Here is an 8,767-nt window from a genome sequence, read left to right on the forward strand (position 1 = left end):
TGAGCTACCCAGTCCACAACCAAGACTTTCTTGCATTGAAGTATGCACTTGTCAAGTTCAGGGTGCACCTGCTTGGCTCAAAGCTGTTTGTGAACTACACAGATCATGCGTCATTACGCACTTCGACTCAGTCTACCGGAGTCAATTGGTTCTGATACAGACCAGCGCTTCATTAGGAAGTTTTGGTCTTTACTCTTCAAGGTACTGGGCATATGTCCACAGCGGGCCATCCGAAGACCGATGGTCAAACTGAGCCTTTGAATCGCGCCGTTAAAGGCGTTCTTTGCAGCGTCTGCGCTGAGACACAGAAGCACCGACGCGCCATGCTGCCACTCGTAAAGTTTGCGCTGAACAATGCAGTGCATTTATCTACCGGCTACATGCTGTTCTACGTGAGCTGGCTTGTTCATCCTCGTGCCCCGCTCACGCCCACATCCCATGGCTCAGGGCTTATGGGGGAGGAAGGGCTGAAGGGCTAGCTGATGTCAGCCCCCTCACTGTCCGTAAAGAGGTCGATGACTTTCTGTCTACCAGACTAAGTATGTTCTCGATGTGATGGCTAAAAGCCAAGACATACAGAAGCAATATGCAGACAGAAAAGGAAGAGGAAATGTTGAAAACATTGAGATCAGAGACCTGGTTATATTAGAAGCTTAAAGCATTCCTACACATACAGTCTCTGTTGTCTTTAAGACAAAGCTCTGTCTACGATTTATTGGACCACTTAAGGTCGCGGCCAAGCGAGGCCTTGCGTATACGCTAAGCCTTTCGAGAAGATCCGCAACCGTCCAATGTTTTATGTGGGCCTGCTGAAGCCGTTTCGGGATTCGGCGCAAGTGAATGCGGCAGCATTGGCGCCGGAGTGGCGTCCAAAAGACGCTCAACCACCCAAAAGCTGAACCAGCAACTTGTTCTGAATACGGCGTGCAAAAACTTCTAATTTCAACGGCGCAAAGCGCTCCACCGTCGCACGAGATGATGTATTCGTCTGCTCGACGGCTGGGAGCCACTCCAACAGTACGCGTAAATCCTCAACGTGAGGCGGTCGGTTTTTTAAGTGTTCCAAGTTCTCGAGCACACGGCTCATGACGCTTCGCGTCGTCGTGCGCCCCGCGCTTCTCGGCAGAAGCTTAGGAAGCCAGAGGGTCATGAGCTGAGCTCAAACTATGGCCCTGAGCTGCCGTGTTTGTAGACTTACCCGTGTGAGAATCCATAGAGCTCGCGGAACTGTGATGGATGATTCCATGTGTCGCGGGGCGACAATACACAGAAGGACGGCGTTGCGCCTTGAGTTTGGCAAACTCAAATCGAAGATGGCTGTTAACACGCACGAACACTTCCTTGTGGCTTCGCTGTAAGATAGACAGCGAGAAAAGTTTCCGGTGTCGCTGCACCCATCGCTCAAAGAGCCCCGCATCATCTGCAGCAGTTTCACTAGGGACGAGCACTTCAGGAGAAGTCCGCATTGTGAATAGGAGCGCCTCCTCTTTAAGCTCGAAGTCGAGCGCGGAACCTATCCATTGGGATTTGTTGGGACACCAGGAAGCGAACTCGGAGAGCTTTCATTTTGTCAAGCTTAGCTTGTGTAGAAGCCGGATGCCCAACTACGTAGACGCCTAATGATTGAGTGATCGCGTCTTTCGGTTCAGAAGCGGGATCCGCCGAGCAGAATTCGTATTCCACAGGAGGGTCTAGGACCAAACGTGGATACGAGGGAAAGAAGTATCCAACTCGTAGTCGACTTCCTCCGAATCCTCGACGAGAAAATCCGTCGCCCGGGGCGGGCGCGGTGTGTAGAGCTCGTTCGCCGAGAGCTTGAGATGTGCTTCCCGTGAAGCCGCAAACGTACTGTCCGGAAATGCACCCCGTGCAGAAGAAAAAAGAAGGGCTTTGCCCTCGGGAGTCCTCAGAATTAGCTAGGCTGGGTGCTTTTCGTATCATAGACACAGGGACCATTGAGTGGAGAATATTCAAAGATGTTCTTGAGGACGTAACGGTGTCTCAGACACGCAAGCCTAGTATGAAGCGATAGAAAAATTGAATTGCGCGTATTCACAATTTTGATGGGGAACGTGTAACGGGGTTACACGTACTTATGTAAGAAAGGGGGGGTCACACGAGATAATGCGACCGTAAAAAGGTGTGAATTACACAAGTTGATGTAATCACACAATAGTGTGGCTACACCGTAACAAGAAGCCACTACGTGGCAGGATTGCCAGTAGTTTTGCAAACGAATCAGGATTAACTACTTAATTAGGAAAACGTAAGGCTTCAGATATAAACGGCTCTGCCGCAAATAAAACAAATAATTATAGTCTCAATTTAAATGAAAGAGCGTCTTCAAATTGGTAAAGGCTTGAAGCACTCTTGGAGGTAGCGGATTGCGATCCGCTACACTCTTACTGGTTCTTGTATAGAACGTGAGGTCGGTGACCTTAGCTTAGCTTTCTCTAAGCAAAGAGCCACCGCAGCCCCGCTGGTCGCGAATTCGAGGCCATGACAGTGGTTGAGCATTCGACCAAACGGCTCCGCGTTGCACATCACCTGCAGCTCGATTAAGCCTTGGCAGCATGGGTGCATTAATGCCAGACAAGGCATGTAGCCATCACTGGAGATGTCATCAAAACCAAAGCAAAATTTTTTGCTGACCGTCGTCGCTTGCGCGAGGATGCAAGCAAATATTTCAATCGGTAACTGCAATGCTTTCAAGAAAGAAACAAGCTGCGTTGCATCAGAATCCATGATGAGAGTGGTGCAGCAGATCGGACAGTTTTTGATGCTGCGCTTTTAGCAGTCATCGCTCGATATGAGCTGAAAGATGAGTTCAACATGTATCAAGCTGGTATGCATGTTAGCAACTTACTTAACATGGAAGCTCTTTAATTAATACTTTCGTAGGTTTATTTCGTTCCATGGTTCCAAAGAAGACCATCGTACATCCGCAGATAGAAGGACGTAGACAAGACAAAGAAAGTTTGTTTGCATATGATCATGGTCTTCTATATAAAGGTTGACTAAAGTATTATTCTCCCTTCCGAATCATGAAACCGCATCACTATTGACTTTGCTGCCAGCGTAGATGGGGCAGAGAGGCTCAAGTCATTGTTCATTGGAAAGGCTAATAAGCCTCGCTGTCCAATCGTAAGACAAGAAAGCAATTGATTTTCTATCACCGCAGCAATCAGAAGGCGAGGATTACCGGCGCCCTGGCTGAAAAGGCTTGACAATGATACGAAGCCCAATATGTAAACGCCTTAGATGTGCTCTCAACTATTTCAACCACTGTTTTTAGGCCAAAGATAGGTTTTTCCTACTTTTACTCGATACCACATAGCCGACGATCACGAGGTGAATAATGTAGAGGTGGTCTTTCTTTCTCCAAACTGCACGACTAAGATCCAGTCCATGGATGCTCGTCCAAGCGACACTACAGACGTTATCACGCTCAAATTGCTGCTGATCGGGACCGTTGAGGTACAACCGACATCTATAAGATCAATCAAGCGCAATAAATTGGAGCAAAGCTGCTTGGGAGGAGATATCAGTAGCTACCGTGGCCAATTGTTTTCGCCACACTGGTCTCTTTGCAGGGCCTTCTCAAATATCGGTGCCCAACATGGATTAGCAGTACAATGTAAGCGACCTGTGCAATGCTATTCAAAGGATTCTTCTTAATAATCCCATGTCTATTAAAGAGCTTTTGAGGCCAGCGATAGAGGACGACACAGCCAATCTTGAGTTGAATGACTATGAGATTTTAACCATGGTTTAGGAGGCGGAAGAAGAGGAGAATGACGATCAAGCAAACGAAGATGTGGATAGCAGATAGTCAAAATCTTGAAAAGGTAAAGAGCCTAGCAGTTACTGCTTCACTGAAGGATGTGACGAATCCCACAGATAGAGTATTACGCAGGAGCATTCGAGAGCTGTACAAATCTCTCAAAACGACAGCGACAGTCCAGACTACCATAGCTCGTGGCTGGTTTCAAATTGGTCCAGCGTGATTGCTTGGCACTTCATTGTCAGCTACATCAACAGAATTTTTGTTTGTAAAAATTGTTAATTAATGCAGTATCTAACGCCGCTTGATGCCCATATGACAGAAAGACCCGAAGGGAGCGATTCAGGCAAAGCGCTATATACTCGAGTAACTCAAAATTGGTTCCTATTTTACCAGTTACGAGTTAGTACTTGGCTACATACAAATAAGCTTGGTGCTTCCACCTAGTATTAGTTATACGAGGTTATGAACTACTCAGATATGAGTTATCCGAGGGACGACTGTAATACTGCTTTGCACAATGAAGGGAATTTATCTCTCACTTTTGAATGACTGTAAATGGTCAGAGGTACCGAACTGTTGATACTTATGAAGGAAAGACTTGTATCTTTTAGATCCATCTCGCCCCCTCCATTCACAAAAAGTAAAACTAACTTGTCTTAATTCGTGAGGCTTTACATAATCACACGATGGGCGCATCACATTATTGTGCTGACTCAGCAACACCATAATGTTGTCACAAAAGAGCCATCACGAAAGGCTTAATTCTACTTGCGCCTGACAGTCAGTCGTCTCCTCCGGCACTGGCTCTACAGACCGTGACAAGTTATGGCTTGAAGCTGATTCCACCGCTTCTGTACAGGAAACACCATTCACAACATTGATAGAGCGCTCCACCAGAGTTATATTTTGAAAGGCTACAATATAACGTCGATCATATCTTTCTCACCAGATACACTCTAATTAATCGAATTAGATGATCGATATTGTCTACCCCACGACTAATTGCACTTCTGCATACCAAACCATGCTCAAAACACTTAGCAACACTAATGATCATCAATGAAGCAATCCCACGTTCTGCACCAACGCTATTGCAAATTTGTGTGTGCATCAAACGCGGTACTTTCCTAGCAGATATTAGTTTTGAAATCACTTCAACTCTCTCAGAGAGCCTTTAGGTACTCACTTTTAGTCAGTCCACGAATAATCGCGTTCGAGCTACATCATACCTGACACGCGTATATGTCCCAAATTTAGGTCCAGAGCGAGACAGCTCTTACTAATTGAATTGAATTTTTAAACCTGACAGAAAAGGTCAAAAGACACCTAGTGTCCCCTTGCAAATCACACGGGATCGATTTCATTTGTGCACCTTTAAAACCACCACGTACAATCTACTGTTTCGAACAGTTGCGCGTCGTACGTACTCTCATGACGCTTCTGAATATTGAGACTTTCTCAGCTTTACAAAGCCCGTTCGCTGATGTTGGTAGCTCACAATTTTGGTCATTAAGCCCTACCTCTGTAAGACCGATAACATCGCTGGGGAATTTCACTTCCCTTCTATAAGTTTCACTTACATCTCGAGTTACAGCAATCGTCAGGTCTCTCCTATTATGTGACCCTCATCGACTGTGATTCAGCGAGTCCTCGCGATGATTTGTCTAACAACCCTGCGCGGAGCGCTCTGCCGTCTATAGCTTAAGCTCAAGCAAAAAAGAGATACACAGCGCGCATTTTGTTGATTCTGTCACATATGCAAAATTCGCAAATACCGTAATGCTACTCAGCAGCCAGGAACTTGTTTTTTTATCTTGCGTTAGCTAACATAAATCGATTACGACGAATGAGCTTCCACCTCCTGCACTCCACCCAGCTCCGCACCACACAGGCGTGTTCTTCATATTTGATGCGGCACCTACCGCATCTTCAACAAAAAGATGAGTGCATACGGTCTCAATTCCACTTAAATCTATACGAATACCTTCCATGACGATGGTGACTGCTACTGCCTTCAGTAACGGGTAAGTCACCATCGCTGCAAAAAGATTTCAACTGTTGAATAGTACTTGCTAATTCAAGCTTTTCTAACTACATTGTATGTCTGGTATGGTGATTCGAGCACTCGCGAAAAGCATGGTCATCTCAAATTCTCTCGTCCCGAGGTTCTCCACCCCGAAAGCCGGTGTTCTTACATCGACACATTGCCGGGTCGCTTCTGAAGAAGTATCACCAGCGTATTTTAAATACTTGTGAGCAGCTACAGGCGAGCTAATTCAGCTTCCCTTTAGTAAGCCTTATTCTGTCAACATAACTGAGGACATCAGCTTACCCAGCATGTCTTGCTGTCCAGGGGACAGATGTTCTTGCGTACCATCCTCACAAAAGATACACTCGATCGTTGGATTGACGACAAGCTTAACCATGCAGCAGAGCTGCCTTAGCTTTTTGCTAAGAGAAAGCAAAGCTAAGGTCACCGACCTTACATTCTTTCCAAGAATCAAAGCAAGTGTAGCGGATCGCAATCCGATGCTTCTAAGTACGAGTCTATTCAAGGCACACGATTTTTCTCTGTTAAAATCAAAAATGTATTTGATTGTTTTAGTGCGGCAGAGCCGCCAATGTCTAAAACCTTAGGTTTTTCTAATTTATATAGTAATACCTAATTTATATAGCAAAACCTGATTACCATAAAAATATGCATTACTACCGGCAATCCTGCCACGTGGTGGCTTTTTGTTACGGTGTAGGCACACCACTGTGTGGTTGCACAATCACCCCTTCTTACAAAGGTACGTGTAACCTCGTTACACCCTCGCCTATTAAGGATGTGAGTTCTTCAATTAACATTAATCGGTTGCTTCATACGGCTCGCGTGTCTGAGACACTTTCACATTCATAAGAACAACTTGAACCTTCTCCGCTCTATGAGCACTGTGTCTTCGAAACACAAAACACCCAGCCTAGCTGATTCCGATGGTGCCCGCGGGCGAAGCCCTTCTTCTTCTCCTGCACAGAGTGCATCTCTGGACAGTAAGTCCGCGGCTTCACGGAAAGCACATCTCAAGTCCTCGGCAACTGGGCGCGACATAACACGCCCGCCCCGGGAGACGGATTTTCTCGTCAAGAAGCTGGAAGACGGCGACTACGAGTCCGACACTCCTTTCCCAGCATGGGATGACGCGGAAGATGAAGTGGGCCAACGGCGCAATGTGAGCCCAGCCCAAACCCTGCGGACACCATGCCGTTCCCCGACCTCTCTGCTTCCGGGGAAGTGGCATTATTACCAATCACCTCGACGTGGCACAGGAGCAACAATTGAAGGCTGCTCACAGACGGCTCTCCTGTGCTCGTATCCTCGTTCGGTCTACGACCTCCTGTGGAATACGGCTTCCACTCGGCGGAACCAGCTACAAAACCGCGATCACTCGATCGTTAGGCGTCTACGTAATCGAGCCTCCGGCCGCTACACAAGCTGAGCTTGACCAGCGGAAAGCTCTTCGAGCTCGGTTTTTGATACCCCAAGAGATCTCAATAAGTTGATACCGCGCTCGACTTCGAGCTCAAACAGAAGGTGCTCCTGCTCCCGCAATGCGGACCATTCCTGTGGTGGGGAAACCGCTGCATATGATGATGAGCTCTTCAAGCGATGGGTGCAGCTGCACCGGAAACTTTCCTCGCTGTTAACCATACAGCGAAGCCACGGACGTGCGCATTGAGCGCCATCTTACATTAAAATTGTCAAACTCACAGCGCCGATTTTCTGCGTATTGTCGCCCTGCAACATACGGACAATCCATAACGCTCCTGCGAGCTCTGTGGTTTCTCACATGGGTGAGGTTCCGACCACAGCATCTCAGGGCCATAGCTAAAGCTCAGCTCATTACCTTCCGGCTTCCGGGGCTACTGCCGTGAAGCGCGGTGCGCAAGACGACGCAAAGCGTCATGATCTTTCTGATCATAAGCGTCAACGACGTCTGGGCAATCTTGCCGAAGCGGCACTTCAAACGACCCCCGCCGCTTCACAAGATATTGGGTTACACCCCGTCGATGACGTCGACCCACAACGCGCTCAACGTGGAAGTGGACGCCCCCATTCTCATCGACAAGAGTTGGCGGCGGACGATGACGACTTGATCGATCGCCGTCCGGTGACTCGCGATGCTCTTCGAGCGTTGGAGGACAAAGTTCGTCGTCTTCGGCACGCTGACGAGCATCTCTCCGAGGTCGCTTACCGCTGTGCGAAATACCTCGAGAGTATGGAGCACTTTGTGCATTGAATGCCTCGCGTTGAGGATTATCGTGCTCTGTCGGAGCCGTCGAGCAGGCGAATACGTCGCTTCGTGTGACGGTGGGGCACCTTGCGCCGTATAAAAACGGAAATTATAGCACTCTGTGCTCAGACCATTTGTTGGTTCAGCTTCTAGGTGGCCGAGCGCCTTTGGGCGCCGCCCCGGCGCCATTGCTTCTGCGTGCACTTGCGGGTGCGGCTTAAGCAAGCCCACATAAAACACCGGGTGGGTGCACATCCTTCTCGGAATGTTTACGGTACGCCAGGCATTGCTTGGCCACGACCTCGAAAGGTAATAAACCGTGGACGGAGCTTCGTCCTTAAGACAGCAGAACCGTATGTGTAGGAAGGTATTTAGCGTTTAATAAACCAGTTCTTCGATCTCAAGGTTTTCAACATTTCTTTTTCCTGTTCCGTCTGCATATTCCTTCCACATGTCTTGACTTATAGTCATCGCATTGCAAACATGTCGAAATACACTCAGTCTAGTTGACAGGAAGTCTCCGACTTCTCGCGCACAGTGAGGGAGCTGACATTAGCTAACCATTCAAATATTTACCCCCATAAGCCCTGAGCAATGGGATGGCGGCGTCAGCGGGACTCGATGACTAATTGGCCCGATCATGTCGAACGGCGTATAGCCGGTAGATGAATGCACTGCATTGTTCAGAGCAAACTCTACGAGTGGC

Source organism: Plasmopara halstedii (assembly GCF_900000015.1).
Source record: "Plasmopara halstedii genome assembly, contig: Scaffold_323, whole genome shotgun sequence".
Classification (NCBI taxonomy): Eukaryota; Oomycota; class Peronosporomycetes; order Peronosporales; family Peronosporaceae; genus Plasmopara; species Plasmopara halstedii.